The 22471-nt window shown below is 34.6% G+C and overlaps 1 protein-coding gene across 3 annotated transcripts in view; it reads right to left on the bottom strand.

Annotated features, from left to right (window-relative positions):
* The window catches only part of LRBA (LPS responsive beige-like anchor protein), a 742045-nt gene that overhangs the window by 347410 nt on the left and 372164 nt on the right, over positions 1 to 22471 (bottom strand). The window lies entirely within an intron of this gene.

Below are 22471 nucleotides of genomic sequence, written 5' to 3'. Positions count from 1 at the left end.
ATACTACATTCTTTTTTAAAATATAATTTTCTTTTTTAAAAACAGCTCCTTTCTAAAATCATACATACCTCAAGATGGCAACATTTATGATGTTACTGTAAAATAATCATCTTTCATTTATCAGAACATATTGCCAACAACAAATGTTTCAGTCATATCGTTTTGTAGAACAAAATGTAAGTTTATGCTCATAATCTAGTATTAGCTTTGGGAAAACAAATTTGAAAACAAAATTTAAAGTACATTTTGAAGCTAGATACACGTCATTTTGGGCTGCTAAGTATTCCTGGTCCCATTTCAACAGAATACAAAATAAGAGCCTGACTGTGTGCTGAAAATTAGTAAGTATACAAATAATAAAACTTCACTACAATATTCTAAGGTACTTTGGCGAAAACATTCTACAATAAATGACATATGACAAAGCTTAACTTCCATTTTTATGGTATAAATGATAAATCATTATTAATATAAACATAAGGGTAGTTAATTTAGAAAATATTTTCTACAGAATATCATTTGAATTTTGAATTATTTTCAAATGTGATTTTAAAATTAAGGTTAAAATTAGCAATCTAAAATACTATAATTAAACAGAAAGTATATCCAGCCCTCATAAGACATGAAATATTTACATAGTAATATGTAAGATATATTTCTTATTGGAATAAATTATGAAAGGTTGGAATCGTTCTGGATGCAAAATGTTATTTTCCAATTCTGGCTTTTAAAACATTACAGTTCTTACATTCTCTTGTTCATTGAAACATTCAACATTCAACATTCATTGAAAATGTAACATTTTCAAATCATAACAAGACCATTTAATAGATGTAAAAATATAAACTATTGGAATGTCTTTTTTGCCCTAATATTTAGGAAGAAAAGAGAATTCCAAGGAATAAAACATTCAGTTAAAAATATGTTGCCTCTACGAATTTGACCCTCTTTGAAGTCAACCTTTCAAGGTCCAATATCAGATGGAATGCAGTAGTAAAGATTTTATGACACTATACTAAATTTTTATTATTTCATTGTGAAAAATCATAATAATAAAAAGGATTAAGACCTATTTCCTTTTTCAACATGTTAAGCTTTTAAGCCTTTTTTTTTGCTTTCATCAATTTCAATATACCATAAATCAAAAGTATTCTTCTCTTAATCCCAACAGTTGACAAAATAATGCATTTTACACTTGAATATGCTCAAGGAAAAAAAATTAACATTCTTTATCATTTCCCAACAGAGACAGTTAATACTCTAAGGCCACATTAATAGAATCTTTCTGCCATTGTAGAAAGTTTGATAGCACTCCTATTTCAATGTCTGAATTTTTCTCCTTTTTTTGACAAAGACAAATGATTGCCATCAATCAAGATCCAATCGGGTATACAGAGAGTCAGGCAAATGCATCACTCTTTACTGGTTTTCTTGTTATTTGAGCAGGCTTTGCTCCATATTATTTCATAGAATGATCAAAAAAACCAGCCATAAGATAGATCATTCACACCCACTGTAAAATTAACTTTCATGAATAATGAGTTTTAAACCTCAGATAATGTATATGTTATACCAAGGATATTACTGAGTTCATTCCTGGCTAGAGATTATGTAAATGATACTATATGACCTTTATCATTACAGCAGGACATGCAAAACACATATTATTTCATACATCATTTCAAAGCAAGTCAGTTTCTAAAGGAAAAATCATCATTTATAATCTGCATGGCGAAGTGTTAAAGTTTTGAAAGAAAGAAGTATCTCTGATAATTTCAAGTCCTTCTTTTAACCTGTTACTTCCATTGAACATAAGGCAATAAAACCTACTAATTCAAACATACATACTTGATTTCTGTATTTCTTTGTTGAGCTACTGTTAATGTCATTTCATACACTCATATCATGCTGGCTAATCAACACTAAGTTTTAAATGGATAACAATTATTAATATACACTTCTATGTCATTCCACTCAAAATTTTTGCTATCATTGTTTTTGAGACAGGGTCTCTGTCACCCAAATTTGAGTGTAGTGGCTTGATGATAGCTCACCGAAGCCTCAAACTCTTGGACTCAAATGATCCTCCTTCCTCATCCCCCAGGAAACTAGGACTACAGGTGAATGTCACCATAGCCATTTTGGTTTTGTTGTTATTGATTTTTTGTAGAGACCAGGTTGCACTATGTTGCCCAGGCTGGTCTCTAACTTCTAAGCTCAAGCAATCCTCCTGTCTCAGCCTCGCAAAGTGCTGAGATTACAGGTGTGGACATCCAGCCTCAAAATGTCAATGTAATGGGTTAAGGAAGTAAAGGAAAACATTCTAATACTGTTTCTTTAGAACTATATTCTATCAATCTTGAAATACTAAAAATAAGTATAAACTAAAATGGTCTACCAATTATAAAACAGCTTCTTTTTTAAAAGGTATAGGCCAGGCACGGTGGCTCATGCCTGTAATCCCAGCCACTTTGGGAGGCCAAAGTGGGTGAATCACTTGAGGTCAGGAGTTCGAGACCAGCCTGGCCAACATGGTGAAACCCCATCTCTACTAAAAATATAAAAATTAGCTTGGTGTGGTGGCACATGCTTTTAGTCCCAGGTACTTGGGAGGCTGACACAGGAAAATCACTTGAACCCAGGAGGAGAGGTTGCAGTGAGCCAAGGTCACACCATTGTACTCCAGCCTGGGTGGTGTAAATAAAATTAAAAAATAAAAAGGTTTATAAAGAAACACATATTGCAAGCTAAGTGCGGTGGCTCATGCCTATATTCCCAGCACTTTGGGAGGCTGAGGTGGGTGGATTGCCTGAGGTCAGGAGTTTGAGACCAGCCTGGCCAACATGGTGAAATCCCATCTCTACTAAAAATACAAAACGTTAGCTGGGCGTGGCGGTGAGCGCCTGTAATCCCAGCTACTCGGGAGGCTGAGGCAGGAGAATCACCTGAACACGGGAGGTGGAGGTTGCAGTAAGCCAAGGTTGCGTCCTTACACTCCAGCCTGGAGTGTAACAAGAACAGTACTTCATCTCAAAAAAAAAAAGAAAGGAAAGAAAGAAAGAAAGAAGGAAGGAAGGAAGGAAGGACGGACAGACACATTGCAAACCCAGCTTCCTTCTATTGTAATTCCACCCCATTGTGTTGACAGTTATCCAGAGTCACCCCATGCACAAAGCCTGTGTATCATCTTTGAACCTCCCTCTGCCTAAGCTTCTTATAATGAAGTTCCAATTTTTTTTTTCCTAAATACTTTTCAATCCATGCCCACTACCACAGTTCTACCATATCTCTTGCCTACTCTACTACTATTATAACACCTTTCTATGGTTTCACTATTGGCAATGTTCTTCTTCTTCAAATCTATAATTGAAAAGAACTACCAGAATGATCTATCCTAAAAAGGTCTGTTGACATCAGTAGTACTCCACAAATTTCAATAGCACCCTATCCCTTACAGCAGTAATGCCCAAAGGGGATACATAATTCATTTGGATGTTGGAAGATAACTGCAGAGAAAAAAGTCAAAAATTGAGCTTTACTAATATTTAATATATGGTTTAAAAATAAAGACTGGCATCCTTATTCAGTCTAAATGTCACTAATTATGTCACATGTGATAAGGAATTTTCACATATTAACACATACTGTAGTTTATGCCTACTTAAACAGGATTATAGAATACACTATTTTTAAGAGAATATTTAGAATACTTTGCAATAAGACAAAAAGTGACCAGAAATTACCTAATAATGATTGAATAGTATGATAATGCTCAATTATCTTAAAAAGCCAATCATTTCAAATTTGTTAAACTTTTCTGTGGCAGTGCACTGCAACAGGGTCTGAAACAGCTATTTGAAAAAAAACACATAAAATATATACCTTTAACATAAAGGTAGCATTTTAATGATGAAAAAGTAATAACTACCTTTGAAAAACATATTATGGAAAGAGATGTTTAGAAATATTTCCATCATTATGTCGTTTTTTGCCTAAAACTATCTTAACCACTTATAAAAACCGTTAAATTTGTACTTTTAATTAAAACAACAAATTAGAAACAGTGTCATAACCTAGTGTGTCAATGGGTTTTGTAAAAACATTAAAATATTAATACAAATATTTGAAGAGAACCAAGAGTTTTGTACAATTAAATAGTCATTAAAGTATTTTCTTGAGCTTTATTTTATTCTTTGATTTATCCTAGAAATAGTGACAATCTTTAACACTCGTACTAAAGGTTTCAGAGTTTAGACTATTCTTGATCTGTATTTTTAAAAAAAGTAAATGCGAGCCAGGCGCGGTGGCTCACGCCTGTAACCCCAGCACTTTGGGAGGCCGAGGCGGGTGGATCACGAGGTCAAGAGATCGAGACCATCCTGGTCAACATGGTGAAACCCCGTCTCTACTAAAAATACAAAAAATTAGCTGGGCATGGTGGCACGTGCCTGTAATCCCAGCTACTCAGGAGGCTGAAGCAGGAGAATTGCCTGAACCCAGGAGGCGGAGGTTGCAGTGAGCCGAGACCGCGCCACTGCACTCCAGCCTGGCACCTGGCGACAGAGTGAGACTCTGTCTCAAAAAACAAACAAACAAAAAACAAAAACATTTTATATTTGCCAGTCATGCAGAGTCTTGGTGCTTTGCTTCAAAATGATAAATCAATGTTTTCTATATAACTTGCCATATTCTCAAATTAGATGCCTTCCACTCTGATTTTTCTCAGAAATTACTCCTAATGTTGTGTACTCTCATTCCAAGAAACAAGTTTTTTTTGTGTACTACATACTAATAAAAATGTTAGGAATAGTAATAGCAGCAGCAGCAACTTATGTTACTTGTTAGAGATCCCTTTATTAAGTCCATAAATGTTAAATTACTTATCTCCTCTGCATTTACTTTTTTTTTTGAGACGGAGTTTCGCTCTTGTTACCCAGGCTGGAGTGCAATGGCACCCTCGTGATCTGCCCTCCTCCACCTCCCAAAGTGCTGGGATTATAGGTGTGAGCCACCGCGCTCGGCTATAAAATGTTTTAAGATGAGAATAAATTGTCTTGAATTCTGATATATATTACATAATCACATTCTAAAAATGTACCAGCAATGCACTCTTCCAAATGAAAATGTGTATTTCCCAACTGTCATTAACATTGAGTAATACTGGCCTTATTAATCTTTACCAAACTTACAGGTGAGGGATTTGAAAGAGAGGAGAGTGTTGAATATGAATCCAAGGTTTTAAGTTAGATTTCAATACTGATTCCATTAATAAAAACAAAAAACACTGGAAAGAAGAGAGACTTGCAAAAGAAGATGAATTTAGTTTGGGACATGTTAAGTTTGAGAGGCCAGAAGTGGAAAAATAAAAAAGGTTCTGAAAATAGAGATGTGGAGCAAAGAAGAGAGGTAAAGATCAGAGTGTTGAGTTGAGATTCCTGTATAGAAGTGATGGTTGGGCCAGGCACAGTGGCTCTCACCCATAATCCCAGCACTTTGGGAGGCTGAGGTGGGCAGATCATTTGAAGTGAGGAGTTAGAAATCATCCTGGCCAACATGGTGAAACCCTGTCTCTACTAAAAATACAAAAACTAGCTGGGCATGCTGGCAGATGCTTGTAATCCCAGCTACTTGGGAGGCTGAGGCAGGAGAATTGCTTGAGCCCAAAGGCCAAGGTTGCAGTGAGCAGAGATCACGCCACTGCACTCCAGCCTGGGTGACAAAATGAGACTCTGTCAAAAAAAACAAAAAGTGATGACTGAAGTTCTAGCAGAGATTAGGATCACAAAAGAACTAATTCAGAAAAAGAAAAGTAACAGCAACAACAGAATTTTTCTGGGACAACAGCAAACTCTAGGGACACAATGCTCATCTTGCTCATCTCTGTTACACTGACATCTGGCAAAGAGCCTTGCTCAGAGTAGGCATTCAATAAAAACTGGTTGAACGCACTAATTAATAATAAGAGACAGAGCCATCAGAACAAAGGGGAACTAGAAACAAACAAGTTAACTCAAATAAGATTTTTTTTTAAATTAGAGACTATTAGTCTTGGTGCGCCCAGCAGCATTCTTCAGCCACAATGAACTACTTTCCATCCCATGGGCTTGTCCTAGCTCTCTCTCATGTGCATCTCTCATGTTGCCCCTTCCCTGCGGCATCCTCCCCGCCAACCACGTTTTACACTATCTGCCTGGTACCAAATATCATCTGTCAACTAAGTCTCTGCTTAAATGTCAGCTCCTATAGGTAATTTTTAATCTCAGTAACTTATACTTTCTGTATCATAGCAGTTATTCAACAATTTATCATTGCCTGTTTATGTTTTTCCCCCTGCAAGACTATAAGCTCTGTGGTGTCTTTGGTTTTTTGTTTTTTTTCTTGAGATGGAGTCTCGCTGTGTTGCACAGGCTGGAGTGCAGTGGTGAGATCTTGGCTCACTGTAACCTCCACCTCCTGGTTCAAGCAATTCTCCTGCATCAGCCTCCTAAGTAGCTGGTACTACAGGCGCCTGTCACCATGCCCAGCTAATTTCTGTATTTTGGGGAGAGACAGGGTTTCAGCATATTGGCCAGGTTGATCTTGAACTCCTAACCTTGTGATCCGCCTGCCTCAGCCTCCCAAAGTGCTGGGAATACAGGTGTGGGCCACCACACCCGGGCTGTAGTTTTTATACCTAATCATCTTAGCCACTAAATATTAGAGTTTCTTTCTAGGCCATTCCTTTTCTCACCCTGTATTCCCTAATCCTATGATCTCATTCAAAATTTTGGCTATAATTATCCACATGTTATGTGAACTCCAAAATTTATATACCCATGCAATATCTTCTTTTGAGTTCTAGATCCATATATCTAAATGCTTACTTGCTATATAGTTTAGCATTAAGAACATGAAATCAATGCAGTATCTTTAAATTCTGGGTTCACCAGTTATTAGCTATTTCATTAGCTGTGTGAACAAGACATTTAACATCTCTGTACTTCAACTGCCTTATCTATAAAATGAGAATAATAATAAAAAGAGAACCCAGTTCTTAAGGTTGTTGGGCAAATTATATAAAATGACATTTAAAGTGCTTATAATAGTGCTTTGCATATTAGAAATACTTATTGAGTGCTAAATATTACAATAATGTTAATTCAGTGAAGGTAGTGATTTTCATTCCTTTTGTTCACTGTCTTATTCCCAAATCTTTAGACAGTGGCTGAGACAATACTGAATAATTTTTGAATAAACGAATGAATAAATCCATCTCAATTTCCACACAGTCAAAACCAAATTAATGAACTTCCCCACAAGTCCCCTTCAATGTGAAAGGCACTGTAGTTCATCTAGTTGTGCAAGTCCACAAAATCTATGTTCTATACACTGTAGACGGGGTTTTCAGAGCATAACAGTAATCATGTTTCCCATCTCTTCTATCATAAAATCTTATATGGCTCCTTATTACTCTTCAGAAAAGCACCCAAGATGGCCATAAGGCTTCTGTGTAATCTATTATCAGTATCTCCACAGTATACACACCCGCTCACTATCCACATTCCAGCTATATAAACTTTCTTCTGGTCCTTGTACTCATGCTTCTTGTTTAAATACCTTTGCTGGCTGGGTGCAGTGGCTCATGCCTATAATCCCAGAACTTTGGGAGACCAGGCAGTTAGATCACCTAAGGTCAGGAGATCAAGACCAGCATGGCCAACTGGTGAAATCCCGTCTCTACTAAAAATACAAAAATTAGTCGGGCATGGTGGTGGCCGCCTATAATTCCAGCTACTCAGGAGGCTAAGGCAGGAGAATCTCTTGAACCCGGGAGGCGGAGGTTACAGTGAACCAAGATCACACTCCAGTCTGGGCAACAAGAGCATAATTCAGTCTCTAAATAAATAAATATTAAATCAAATACCTTCGCAGGTGCTGTTCCTTCTACCTTGATAACACTATCTTCCCCTCTTCATCTAGCTTCCTCCTACTAACTCTTTAAATTGCAATTGAATTGTTACTTCAAAGATAACTTTCGAGAGCTCCTTAACTAGACATCAATTGAAGACATTCATCATTCAGTTTTGTCATTCTTCATAGCATTTTCACAACAGTAAATTTTATATCTCTTTTACAATATTAATGGCTGTCTCTCCTTCTGGATAATGAAATCTATGTACACTGGGAACACGTCCATTTCTGTTTATTATGGGAGCTCTGAGGCATAGCATAGTGACTGGTACATAGCAGGTGAATATTCACTGAATATTCAGTGAATAAGATAAACGCCAATTAGATGTTTTAATCTTACTCAATGAACAAGACAAAATTCAAGTAACCATTGCATTTAAAGAGGCAGCATTAATAGGGATGAAGAAGGTAACTATAAATTCAATTCATGATCACCATTTTAAAAATAATAAGCTATCCTACACAATAGTATTATGAGGGATCTGACACTACCTGATCATATATTTCTTCTTTAGATTCTCTTTTCAGATTCCAGAATATAGTCTCTCTTTTATTTCTCCCTCATTTTCTTTTCTGAATCTTGGCTTCTGTTCTGCAGTGGGCAGGCATTTCTAACCTACCCCTAAAGGCTAAGGAAGCTAACAGACCAAACAAAGAGGCTGACAAATACAGTTTCTCAGAAAGAAACATTTAATAGGGACTTAGAAACAGAGGCCATAGCCTCAAGCAGTCATAAGACTAGACGGTGGATCCCTGCACCACTGCCCCCTAGACCCAGGGCATATATACCATAGAGAAAGAATGTGTAGGACAATTGAAGTTAACCTCTCGGAAAAAGGCAAGCATGCTATCATGAATCTGCCTAACGGTGGGATTTATGATCGAGGTTGTTTGGACCTGGGGCAGGATTTATGGTAACAATAGATAAAGTAGAAATCTTAGAGACATTTCCAGAACAGGGGTTAATCAGAAGTCAACACGGCAGATTAGCATCCAAGATGGAGTTTCTTTAGCCTCCATAGCTTCTCTACTTTTCCTTTAAAATTCTGGTCCTGGATTCTACCATAAGCCTGTTCTTACAAAGCAAGAATATTAGCATGACTCCTGAGACTAAGACTATCGCCTATGTGACAATGGTACCAAATCTCAATTCTTAACTCTAGATTTTTCTCATAAGACTGCATTTTCCAACTACTTCATAACATTTCCATTTTGTTTACCCAAATATATGTTAATGTGTCCCAATATTAAGGACAGTATCCTATTTCTAACTTGTTCCTTCTTCTATATTTCCATTTCACTGTCATTACTCTCTCCACTGCTTTCCCTTTCTGCCTCTAACACATAACATCCCAACCCTCTCTCTTCTTCCTACCAGGGTTTGTCTTTCATCTCCACAGTTTTTAAGTCTTGTTGTATATGAACTTGTTGAATTCTTATGTAGAATGCAATACCTTATTTCTTTTTTTATGTTCAAAATGTTTCAAATTTGTAGAAAAGTTAGTAGTCGAAAACTGCAATATGTTGCCCCATTGACACCAAATACTTTGTATATTTCCTATAAACAAAGACTTTGTTCTATATAATAACAATGTAACTGTGAAAGTCAGAAAACTAAAATTTTTATTTTACCTTCCAATTTTTAAACACCACTCAAATTTCAATAATTATTCCAGTAATCCTTATAGCAAGATGACACAGCTCAGAATCATATCTGGCATTGAGTTATTATGTCTCTTTGTTCTATATTTATCTGGAAAAACAGTTCTTTAGTCTTTTCTGAAATTTTAAGTCATTGATGTTTAGAAGATTACAGGTGAATTATTCTGTAGAATGTTCCTCAGTTTGGGTTTACCTAATATTTCTTCTACCTGATTAGACTCAGATTAGGTACTTTGGGCATATCACAGAGTGATGCTATGATCGTCTCAATAAATACAGTCTACAAAGAAGCACATGATTTCAGTTTCTCTAATTACTAATGATGTCCATTTTTATTACTTGATGATATGGCACCCACCAAGCTTTTTTTTTTTCTTTTCTTTTTTTTAAAGCTGTAAATTACTTTCTCCCTTTGTAATTAATGAATTTTTTTTGAGGCGGTACTTAGGAACTATACAAATTTTCTAATCTTCATCAAACTTTCCATTTGTTCATTTATTTATATTAGGATGATCTATTTTATTCAATGGATTATAATTTATTGCTGTCATTATCTATTTTGATGTTAGAATCTTCACTAATTTGGCAGTGGGATTCTTTACAAGCTAATTCTTTTTCCTTCTTAGATGTCTCCATCATTCTTTGAACACTTCTTTACTTTACATTCTAGCACAAAAAGGTGCTATGAGCTCATCTTATAGTTTCTCTGCCACAGTCCTGGAAGTAGCCATTGCTCCACCGAGCCCTGGTTTCAATGGAGAAGATCAAGGCTTTAGGTGCATTCACTACTACTGGGATGTCACTGCTCCCAGGCCCTCTCAGTGGACAAAGCTAGGAAATGTATCCGGCTGGGCACAATGGTTCATGCCTGTAATCCTAGTACTTTGGGAGGCTGGGGCAGGAGGATTGCTTAAGCCCAGGAGTTCAAGACCAGCTTGGGCAATATAGTGACAACTCTTCTCCACAAAATAATTTTAAAATGAGCTAAGCATTGTGGCACATGCCTGTAGTCCAAGATACTTGGGAGGCTGAGGTGGGAGGATCACTTGAGGCCAGGAGGCAGAGGTTGCAGTAAGCTATGATCATACCACTGCACTCCAACCTGAGTAACACAGTGAGACCCTGTCTCAAAAATAAAAATTATATATATATATATGTATATAAGTATACACACACACACACACACACACACACGAGACCAAAACAAAAAACAAACCACAGGGTTCATTTCCTTTTCTCATTTTCCTTATTTATATTCCCTTATTTAACTGGGAGAAACCTGGCCCCCATCATTCTTAAAATATTTACTTATATGATTAATCCGTATAAACATAACTGAACTCCCATCATCAGGACAGCCTCCTCCACACACAGATACCCTGCTCAACTCATGTGGGGTCATTATCCCCTGCTGGATTCTCTGCATGGATACTCTCTACATATTGCTCAGGCTCTGACAACCCATGCCAGGCCACCTTCCTCCCCACCTTCAGGCTCTGACATCATGCACAGGCCTCCTCACCCTACTCTGGCTCCAACATCCTTCTCTAGACCACTATCCAACACAGACATCCTCCTCAGTCTGCTTAGACTTTGACATCTTGCATCTTTTTGACCATACCCACAGTGTGAACACTCTCCTTCATCTGCTTGGGCTCCAACACCGTAGGCTGAGCCATCCCCCTGCAGAGATAGCCTCCTCCTCCTGCTTAGGTGCTACCACTCTGCTGACCCTTACCTTCCAGTGTGGAGACCTACCTTTCTCAGCCCACCTGATGTCTTTTTGACTGAACTGCTAAGGAACAGGATAGAAATGAAGAGAAAGAGAACATCATATGTTTTGTGTTTAACATATTTTTATACTTAACAGTTGATGACTTTTGGTAAATTCATACAATTATGCAATTCATCACTGTAATCCAGTTTTAGAATGCTTCTATCAGCCAAAAGTTCCCTTTTGCCCATCTGAGATCAATCTGTGCTCAAATATGTACTGATCTGTTTTTTGTCTTTTATTTTCTACAAATTCCATCTATATATATGGAATCATACAATATATATGATTGTACACCAATCTTCTACATCTGTCTTCTTTCACTTATAATGATTTTAAGACTTATTCATGTTACATGTGTCAGTCATTTTTTCCTTTGTATTGCTAACTCATATTCTCTTTACAGGATATATCCAATTTTGTTTACCCATTCACAAATTGATAAACATTTACATTGTTTCCAGTTTGTTTATATTATGAATAATGTTGCTATGAACATATACACATAATACTTCATGTAGAAAATGTTTTCCAATTCCTTGGCTAGCTACCTAGAAATGAAAATGCTGGGTTGTATCATATGTGCATACTTAACTTTATTGGAAATGAAAATGTTTTTGAAAGTGGTAGTAAGGATTTACATTCATACCAGCACTGTGTGAGAATTCCAGTTTCTCTACATCCTTGTCAACACTTAATAATGTCAGACCTTTAGTTTGTACCCTTTCTAGCATGTGTGAAGTGCTATCTCATTTAGTTTTAAATTGCATTTCCCTAATGACTACTGATGTTGAGCACTTTCTCATGGGTTTATTAGCCATACACATATCTTTTGTGAAATGTTTTCTCTTCAGATCTTTTACTCATATATATTGAGCTACTGTATTACTGAATCATAAGAGTTATTTATACATTCTAAATGTAAGATCTTTCTCAGATAAATAAATTTTCAAATGTTTTCTCCCAATTTTTGGCTTTTCATTTTTCTTTCATTGATGGTGTTTTTTGAATAGCAAAGTTTTTAATTTTACTAACATCTTTTTATCTTTTTCTTTTATGAACTGTTGTCATATCTAAGAAATCTTGGCCTAATTTAAAGCCACAAATATCTTTTCCTGTTTTCCTTGAGAAGTATTAGAATTTTAGCATTTAGACCTATTATCCACTCTCAGTTAATTTTTGTATATGAGATAATGTTTAAAAAAATCTTTTTTCTATAGATGTATCCAATTGTCACAGCATCAATTATTATAACTACAATACATGTCTCCATCATGTATTTAGTAGCCTTCAAAATGCTACTAAACCATATACTTTAAAACGATGGTAAATATCATCTGTATTTCACCATGATTAACATTTATTTTATTTTACTATTAATTTGAGACAGGATCTTACTTTGTTACCGAGGCTAGAGTGCAGTGACACAATCACAGCTCACTGCAGCCTCAACTTCCTAGGCTCAAGCAATCCTCCAGCCTCAGACTCTCAGGTAGCTGGCACCACAGACATGCGCTACCACGCCTGGCTTACATTTACTTTTTGATGCCAATAATATGTCTGGAAGAAACTAGACTAAAACATCAACAGTGGTTTGGAAAGGATGGTATGATTAAAGGTAATTTTTTTGTTGCTCTTTTCATCTTAAATGTATTTATATTTTCTATAGCAAAAATATATTCTCATAATTATATAATAAATACCTATAGGAAGTATATGGATCTCTGACATTAGTAATGAAGTTAAATTAGTTCTTTAAAAAAAAAGTCTAAGCTTTCCACATTGTGTTACAGTGGTAACTTTGTCAAGTATCAGTTTGTTACAAAAACTGGAGTTTATTTTGGGATTATCTGTTCTGTTCCACTGATCTATACAGCTATCCTATGCCAATAGCATGGTGTCTTAATTACTGTATCTTTAATTAAGTTTTGGAATTAGACAGTGTATATACTGAATTTTGTTGTTCTTTTTCAAAATTTTTTGGCTATTGTGACAGACAGCTCCAAGAAAGCCCCTAAATGCTCCCTGCCTCCTAGTGTTTATAGCCTTTGCAATCCCTCCTTAAGTAACTCACTTCTAACCAATGAAATATGGCAACATCAAGGGGATGTCACTCCCAAAAATAGGTTACAAATGATGGTGATTTCACTTTTGCTAGCTGACTCCTCTCTCTTGCTAGCTTTGATGAAGCAAGTAAGCCAACAAGTCCCTGTGGCAAAGAACTCAGCGTCTTAGTCCAAGAGCCCTCAAAGGATTAAATTCTGATAACTTCTTAAGTGAACTTGAAAGTGGATACTTTCCAGATGGGCCTTCATATGAGAACCCAGCCTGCTGACACCTTGACTATAGCGATATTAGAGATGGTGGGCCAGAGGAAACAGCTAAATACTGTCTGGATTCTTGACCCAGTGCACTATGAAACAGTAAGTGCATGTTGTTTTAAGCTGCTAAGCTTTAGAGTAATTTGTTACAGAGCAACAGATTACTAATGCAGCTCTTCTAGGATCTTTGCATTTCTATGTATCTTTTAGAATCAGAATATCAATTTCTATTAAAAAATTATGAAACGTTCATAGGGATTATATTGAATCTATAGATCAGTTTGAGGAATACTAGCATCCTACACTATACTGCATAATATTCTATTTGTTTACAACTTCTTTATTTATTTTTTTTTTTTTTGCCACCTCCACATCCAAGATTCAAACAATTCTCCTGCCTCAGCCTCCAGAGTACCTGGGATTACAGGCATGCGCTACCATGCACTGGGATCACAGGCATGCATTACCATGCCCAGCTAATTTTTTGTCTCTTTAGTAGAGATGGGGTTTCACCATGATGGCCAGGCTGGTCTCAAACTCTTGACCTTGTGATCCCACTGCCTCAGTTTCCCAAAATGCTGGGATTACAGGTGTGAGCCACCTTACCCAGCCAACTTCTTCAATTATTCTAAATTTCTCTGTAATTTCTTTCAGTAATGCTTTATAGTTTTCAGTGTACCAACACTATACTTCCTGGTATTTTATTCTTTTTGTTGGCTTAAAGGTTTCTGCATCTGTTTATGAGGGACTTCATTTATTTTTAACAATAAAATGCTATTTTCAAGAAGACAAAACTGAAGTCCAGAGAATGCTTAAGATCACATAAGTGAAACGTGGGAAGAATGAGATCTAAATTCAGCTATCTAAAAATAGTGGTATTCAACAGTGGTTCTCAACAGCTTCAGAACTGTTCCCTAAGTGAGTAACAGAAATTTGCAAGGGAAGTTTTGGCTATCACATATGACTGAGTGCCACAATGATTTAGTGGGCAGAAGAAGCAAAAAAGGATTCTAGACATTCTACAAGAACAGTTCAATAATAATAATAATGGTCCTAGGTCCTATATTACTTTAGAATGTTCTACTGGATATCAGTGAAAGTGACAAACTAGAAGATTATCTGAGCCTTCCTCCCACCCACCCCCTCCTTTTTTTATTTTGAGACAGAGTTTCACTCTTGTTGCCTAGGCTGGAGCGCAATGGTGCGATCTCAGCTCACTGCAACCTCCACCTTCTGGGTTCAAGCAATTCTCCCGCATCAGCCTCCCAAGTAGCTGGGATTGCAGGTGACTGCCACCATGCCCAGCTAATTTTTTGTGTTTTTAGTAGAGATGGGGTTTCACTATGTTGGCCAGGCTGGTCTCAAACTCCTGACCTCAGGAAATTCACCCACCTCGGCTACCCAAAATGCTGGGATTACAGGCATGAGCCATTGCGTCTGGCACCAAATTTTTTTTTATTTCAAAAATGTAATCACTGTGTAAATTAAGGTAAAAATGAATGTTGTTTGTTTAGTACTACACCAATATCTATTCATCACTTAGAAAAATCATATTATAGACAATCACACATCCCCGTAGCAGGACAAATCATACATCATACCTCTATCAGTCTGATTTGTACCTGTCACATACACAGTGATTCCTATATATAAATGCAAACATCCAATTATATATTTTATCATAGTCATGTTGGTACTTATGGAATAATGAAATGTATTCTACATATATTTTAAATTAATTTATTTTTCTTATTACAGTATAGAGCACTGTTGGTTAATATTATTTATCTCGAAAAAGTCTATTTACCATTCAAAATTAAATTCATATTTAAGGAATAATTACAAACTATTTGTGATATAAAGAGGGTGTTAACTTTCAGAGGCTGAAGAACTACAGTATTACATTATACTACCTCCTAAGTACATCTCCTGCTCACCATAAACTCTGGCATTGCCATAGTTAATAATGCTATTGTCTCTGGTCTAGTGACTTTTGACAGCCTCCTATATAGTCTTCATCACTTGAACTTTCCCTCCAATATAATTTACTTATTGTCAAAATGTTACTGTTTTTCCTTTAAAAAATTATTATCCAAGATATAAAATAGGATCAAAATATTTCTTTAAGTTCCTACTATCCTTCAGAAAAAATCCAAATTCTCCACTATGACATTTAGGATCTCTTATGATCTGCCTTATCTGTTTCTAGATTTGTCTACACTTCCTATCACCTATTATATGTCTAAATCATGCTTTCTGGACTTTCTCAAAATTTTCATATTTTCTAATGGCAATGCCTTGCATGACCTACTCACTATTTTGACATGACTTCCCATTATCATTCCTGTACCCATCTTTTGCACGTCTGGAATTCACATACTGTGTGATATCCTATTCCAGACCCTCCTCAAATTTATGCCCTGCTTTACAGAGATCCAAAGCTTACATTCGGACTTTTTAATATAAATATTTTGGTAATGTAATTAATTATATGCTTAACATTCTCATGAATTCACAATATCCTCAAAATGTTATAACAAATTTTTATATTCCCTTAACAATTTTTATCATTGGTTCTTCATATTTGTTGAATCAATGAATTTTTAACTAATTTTCCACTCTGTTCATATTCTTTCTTTTCTGAAATTCTAGACATTAATTACATATAACTAAATATACATAATGGTGTCAAATTCCAATTTACTCCACAAAAACACAGAAATCATGACTCTTTTAAATATGTCATGATAGAAACAGTCAGTCTTGACATTCTCAGCATCTTTCCCACAGTTAAAATAGAATAAATTTGCAAGTAAGCTTTCATTTGCCTATTTTCTATTTTTCTTTACAGCAAAAATATTAAAAACATTTTAGCCTTTCAATGATTAAGTTCAAGTGGAACTATCTAAACATCACACCAATCAATACCTTTATATGTTCTTCTTTATATGCACAATGGAAAGAATTATTTAGGAGTATAGGAGTTGGCTATAGTCATTATGCTCTAATGTGGCAAATATTAGTGTCAATTTAAGTAAACGATAAAGGGTTATGAGGTCAAAATGGAAGACTGCATAATTTATCAGATCAAGCAAATCATTTTGGAAGTACAGAAATAAGTGAAGCATGATGCTATTACTGCCTTAAGGTTAATATCAATGCTTATTTAATTACATATTAGATGGTATTTGCTATCTAAACTTTATTTATGAAAATAAGTATTTTGTTACACTGTCATATTTTAAACCACTAGGTCAAATTTAATTTACAGTACTGCCTTACACTAATACAAATAATATATTATTCTAAGTTTTAAACAAAAAATTACAATTGCTTTGGACATTTTGATTAGTAAAATATGCTACCTGTAAAATATGAAATCTCACTTTTGCTTCAAGAGATACCAATGAACAATTCAAAAGCACAAGAATACCTTCATATGTAAATTCTGCATGCATTTCAAAATTGTGGTTTATTATTTGGTCCTATTTGGTATTTCTACATAGTGTTTTCTTACACAGAAAAAATAGAAAGCTGGAGAAGAATAGTATAATATACTAGGCCATCAAAAAAAAGAAAAATAAAGATAAGTTTTTAAAATTCATTGTTACTATTTCTTTTATGAAAGAAAATACAATGGTATTTTGGTTTTTCATAAATTAATACTAAAATATTATGTATTCCATTTTCTAAGGTAAACAGTAATATATGAAATGATGCAACAGACATAACAGCTGTGGAGAGTACAGGAAAATATATTAATAAGAAAGAAATGTTACTTTTCCAAAACAAATCTTAAATGAAATGGTATAATTAGATGAAGGATTATGTGAAACATAATCACATTGTGGGATTATGTGAAGGATATTGTGGGATTATGTGAAGGATTATGTGGGATTATTGAAGGATTATGTGAAGCAAAATCACAATGCAGATCAATTCTGTTACTTTTACATTTTACTCTGCATATAACATACTGAAAAATATTATTTCCCTTTAATTCAATAAGATATCAAAATTTCCTCAAAGTCAGTATTTTGTAGTCAAATCAACTCAAATAGAAGTTCACAGTTATAAGACAGAGAATTACATTGTATTGAAGAAGATTTTTATATAGCAAATGTTATTATAGTTACAAACAATAACATATAAGGAGGCAAAAGAATTAGTCTGAAAGAAAAAATGTTCAAATTCTAAAGCATTGGAATAGAAAAATGTAATGTTATATTTGCATCATTATTGAAATGCAACTTTAACATGACATTTTTTAAAAAGTTAATGTACTAGTGATTTGTGCAGAACCTGTATCTTTCATTTGACCCACATAAAAATTTTGTCCACAAAATCTCTTGAAGGGAAATTTTAAAGTTCATCCTATTTTATCCATTTCAACCAACATAAAGATTTAAAATAATAACCTTGACCCACTAGTCCAATTCTAGGCTGGACATATCTAAATGAAGAAAAAAACTGACCAGTCCTGCATAAACATTCCATTTTAGGAAAATGCAGACGATTAGAGAGTTCATTTATTTATTCCACAAATATGAACTGAATATCTACCAAAAGCCAAGCACTAAGGATACACTAGTAAACAGAGCAAATGAGCAGACAATCAAAGAAAAAACTGATTTATAATAAAATGTCATAAAAAGTGTTACGAAGAAAAATAACTACCAGGTGTAGGCTAAGAGACAGTGATGGAAGTACACAGATGATACGAAAAGGCTGACTTAGGAAGGTAGGTCAAAGAAGAATGGGCAAAGATGACATATAAGTAAATACCTGTATAAAGAGCTTATGTAAGCCACATTGACATTTGGACAAAATGTCATGTCCAGAAGAACATGTGCAGAAGTTCTAATATAGGAGCATGGTGTGTCAAGTAATAACAGGTAGCCCTGTGTTGTCAGAGCAAAATGATCTAGTGCTCATCTAAGGTAAGATCATCCAGGGCTTTGTAGATTTCAAAAAGATAGTTTAGCTGTGATATGGTATACTACAGGGATAAAGAGATAAAAGTGGCATTAGGTTAACTAGTTAGGAAACAGAATCAGTAAATTTCTGCTGTATAGCCTATGAACTAAAAATGGATTGCAAATTTTTAAATAATTGGAAAAAAAGATATTTCATGATGTGAAAATTATATAAAATTCAAATCTAAGCTTCCATAAATAAAGTTTTATTGGAACAGAGCCATACTCATTTGTTTAGGTACTATCTGGCTGCTTCTGCACTACAAAAGCAGAGTACATGGTGCCCTCATCACTTAGCACTGCTGTTCAGCATATTTCAGATCATACTGATCATACTGATGTAGCTATAGCATGATAGTGTTTCAAATGTCACACATATTGTCATATGACATTTTATTTTCCTATTACCAATGTGTACCTATGACATTAAAACATAAAAAAGAGAAAAGTAGACTTTAAATAACATGTTTTTAAAGGCATAGTGGTGTGTGAATTATTTTGTTTTAGAATTAAATGTCAAGGCATTTTTGTTTACTATGCAGTAACTACACAATAGCTAGTGATTTTAAAATATACATCAATATTACCAAACAAATCATTCATTATAATATTGCAAATGCATAAGAATGCAGCAGTCAAAAACTTAGAAAATTTAAAACAAATTATCTCATCAAAACAGATAAAAAAGAATACCTTCAGAAAAATAAAAAATGAAAATGAGGCTGCAATAAAAGTAAGTTTCTGAGTGATTCTTTTGTTAGTCAAGCGAAAAAAGTCATTTACAGATGGTGAGTTAATTAAACTGAGTTTCATTTGACAGCCAAAGAATTGTATCCAGAGAAAACAAAAGTGCTTAAGAATATTATAGCCTTTTAGTGAAAACAGTTGCTTAAGGAGTTCAGGACACTGAAGTAACATCAATAGACAATTAAAAAAAAAAAAGCAAATTATTTCAAATGGTTTTCCTTGGCTCTTCATGAGATCACAGATGGTACCTATATAATGTTTCATTCTTGTTTATTCAAGGAGTAAATGACTATTTTGAAGTGACTAAAAAACAAGCCCCCAAATAATCTGCATGGAACAACCATAGGGATGATTTTTTTCAAAGTTGAGAAAACAAAAATTTAGTACCTAATCTGAAGTGGAATCTGCTAGGATGTGTTACACCAAATGGTGTTAAAAACATGTATGGAGGAGAAAATTGAACAACTTACAAAGTTTGTGAAAACATAAGGTATTAAAGCATAAGTTTAGTCACTATATTACTCAGTACCCTGTATTACTCAGGTACTCTACAAAAAATATTAAATATTGGAATTTATCAAGTTTTATCAAACCAGGAGTGTCATGGTGAACTTCATTCACTTTTATTTTCATGGACTTAACCAATGTCATTTCCATGAATTTTTCTCAGAAATACAAGTGGAATATACTAACTTGCTCTTCCATAAAGCAATACAAATTTTTTTTTAATTTTTTGAGACCCTGTCTCAAGAAAAAAAATCATAACAGTGGTAAGGTTATATTATGATTTTCAGCTCAGGGCATAGACTGATTTTTTTTTTTTTTTTCCTGAGCAAGGAGAATCACCCTTAACCACTATTACCAAACACTGAATGATGTTAGAAATTAGCTTTTGCTGAAGACATAATTATGTTTCTTAATAAATTCCATCTACATTACAAGGCAAAACAGCCTACATACAGAAAATTTACACTGCAGTAAAGTCATTTAGATGACAACATTGTGTGACTCACAAGTAATATCAAGTTACTTTATATACTTTTCTGTGCTATTAAAAGTTAAAAAGGGGCTGGGCATGGTGGCTCACACCTGTAATCCCAGCACTTTGGGAGGCCGAGGCAGGTGGATCACGAGGTCAACAGATCAAGACCATCCTGGTCAACATGGTGAAACCCTGCCTCTACTAAAAATACAAAAAATTAGCTGGGCATGGTGGCGCGTGCCTGTAATCCCAGCTACTTGGGAGGCTGAGGCAGGAGAACTGCCTGAACCCAGGAGGCGGAGGTTGCGGTGAGCCGAGATTGCGCCATTGCCAAATATCTTGGCCCCAATATTTAAGATCCTTGACAACCAGGTCCCTGTCTATCTTTCTAGTCTTATTTCCCATCAATCTGGCTTACATACCATTCATTCTAGATGAGCAATTAGAACTGCTTAGTGTTCTCTGTACATGTTCTTCTATCTACTTTCTACATGCTTTCACTTATCTTCCTTCATCCGAAAGTAATGCTTTTGCATTGCATGGTCATATATCCAGTTCTTCTTCATACTTTCATCTATAACTCCTATGTCAATACTTTCCTGACCTCGCAGCTATAGGCAATAGCCCTACCTTTCCTAAACTTCAAAAGTACTTTATTTGTATTTTTTTAATATCACCTTTAAATCTGCATTATATATTTCATATAAACATCTTGCCTCTCCTATAAGGTTCATTAGAGCTATTATTTACTAAACAAAATATTAGGTACTTACATGTATCACACTGTAGCCTCTCAATAATTGAGTTACTTCAATTTAATAAATATAAAAAACAGAGGCTTAGGAAAACTGTAAACTAGCAAATACTCAACACATATTTTTAATAAATAATTATTCCAAGATGAAATATCATTCAAAATATTTACAAATATATAGCTATATTTCACTTCAAGTGAACCAAAGGTATAGCTCCAAAAAATAAAAAGAAATATTTAAGAAAAGAGCAAATAATAGATAACAGGTTGAGTTCATATATAATATTAACAGTTACTACTTACCCTGAGTACATATGATTTTTCAGGCACACACTTTCTACATGCTAACTTATTTTATTCTCATAACAATTCTTTAGAATAGATATTGTTTTCACTGACCAATACTAGGTGAGGTTAAAGTTTCAAAGCCAGGATACACATAAAGCCAGTCTTTCTGATTTTAAATTCTTTGCTCTAGAGTAGTTAGTGAGAAGGCCCAAACAGCCTAAGCCTAAAAGAAACACAAATTTGGGCATGTGCTTCTTATTGTTTTATTTATATTAGATGTGGAAATTTACAAACTGTAATAAGCCATTTAAAAATAGAAAATTTTCTACTTTTCCTGATTTCTATAAAATGTAATAATATGTCATTTAATAACATATTAAGGAAGGAAACATTCTATTTCTCCTAATATCTCCAAGCAGACTTAGAAGGAGAAGCCTATACAATACATTACAATGTGTTATTTGGAATAAATATCTGTTTCCAAAAGAAAAATGAAAGTAGTATACAATAAGTGACAAAGCACCAAATAGTGTAAGGAACCTCAAACTAAAAACTGAAAAGCACTGTAAATATCTTCTTATTTTAAAATACATCCATAGAGTCAGCAAAAGGATACAACAAAATGTATAAATTGTACCAACCCACTCATGCTAGGACTTTCCGATAAAAGTTTCTGGTCAGATAGTAAACTGTTAATATTTGAACTGAAGTTTATGTTAAAATGCTATAAAAAATAAAATTAATGTTAGTAAAACTGAAATTAACTGCCAGGAATGTCAGTACTATTTACCATGATGTTTTACTTCATTAGAGTAAAAGACCAAAAAAATAAAAAAGTCTACTTCTATTTACAATAAATAAAACTAATCAATGTTATAATCCTTCCACGTGAATCATTAGAACTCTGGAAGAGAACTAAAGAGGAGAAACCATCATGTCTATTATTACTGAGACTAAATGGGATTAACTAATCCTCATGAGATAAAGTTATGAATTAAGTGGTGCTCAGAACACTAA

Source organism: Aotus nancymaae, unplaced genomic scaffold, assembly GCF_030222135.1.
Source record: "Aotus nancymaae isolate 86718 unplaced genomic scaffold, 86718_ANA_hifiasm-v0.15.2.pri h1tg000033l, whole genome shotgun sequence".
In the NCBI taxonomy this organism is placed as follows: domain Eukaryota; kingdom Metazoa; phylum Chordata; class Mammalia; order Primates; family Aotidae; genus Aotus; species Aotus nancymaae.
This window is presented reverse-complemented; position numbering and strand designations above follow the sequence as displayed.